Source organism: Mus caroli, chromosome 7, assembly GCF_900094665.2.
Source record: "Mus caroli chromosome 7, CAROLI_EIJ_v1.1, whole genome shotgun sequence".
Classification (NCBI taxonomy): Eukaryota; Metazoa; Chordata; class Mammalia; order Rodentia; family Muridae; genus Mus; species Mus caroli.
Genome location: NC_034576.1, coordinates 129,876,990 through 129,878,005, shown reverse-complemented (window position 1 = coordinate 129,878,005; position 1,016 = coordinate 129,876,990).

The window sequence follows — 1,016 nt, the reverse complement described above, 5'->3', positions numbered from 1 at the left end:
TAGACCAGGCTGGCCTCGAACTCAGAAATCCGCCTGCCTCTGCCTCCCGAGTGCTGGGATTAAAGGCGTGCGCCACCACGCCCGGCTTGCGGGCTTCTTTTAAAGTATCTCAAGGTTACAATAGTCGTTACTATTTCATTTGTGGTCTCTGTGTATGATCACAAGTTTTTTCTTGTTGTTTGTTTGTTTGTAGCCCTAGCTGTCCTGGAACTCATAGAGATCTGCCTACCTCTGCCCCCAGAGTGATGGGATTAAAGGTGTACCCCACTATGCCCGGCCCATGAGCACAGGTTTTTAAGATGATAATTTAAGGTCCCAAGAGGATAGATACAAAGATCCCAGGTGGCTGGGACCTGGTTAGTTCTGACTAGCAAGGTCTCATGATGCTGACAGCCCCCAAGTGGAGTGATGTATGGAGCAACAGACCACTGGGTAGAGCTGAGGCCTGTGTTCTTCTTGGACCCTCATACTTATGAATCCTATGTTGACTGTAGTGAGTCGTGTGTGTGTGTGTGTGTGTGTGTGTGTGTGTGTGTGTGTGTGTATTCCTTCCATTCTGTCTAAAGCTCAAGCTCTGCACTGTCCTGAGGCTTAACAACCTGTCCCATCATCTCTGCCTACAGGTCTGATCACACCCAGACTAGACCCAGATGACCTGGGCTAGGGTCACCTCTATGAGTCAGGTTACTTAGCCTCTTTGCCTTAGTTCCCATCTGGGAAAAAAAAATGAGAGCAATACCATTAAACTAGTGTTTGATAAGGATTAATACAATACAAGAATGAAACGGTGCCTGCCGTGGGATAGCGCTGTGTGTTTGCTCTTTCTAAGTGGGGATGAGGATGGCGCTCGTTCCTCTGAGGATCTCAGTCTCCTGGTGTCTGTCAGAGATTCTACTTTGCTGCTGGTCCAGAATTTTCCTTCCCTTTCTATCTCCTGAGCCCCACTGTGCACCAGGTGCCAGGGTAGCAGTCTTGCCAATCCTGTACATTTCTTCTGTCTCCACCCAGGCCTCTCA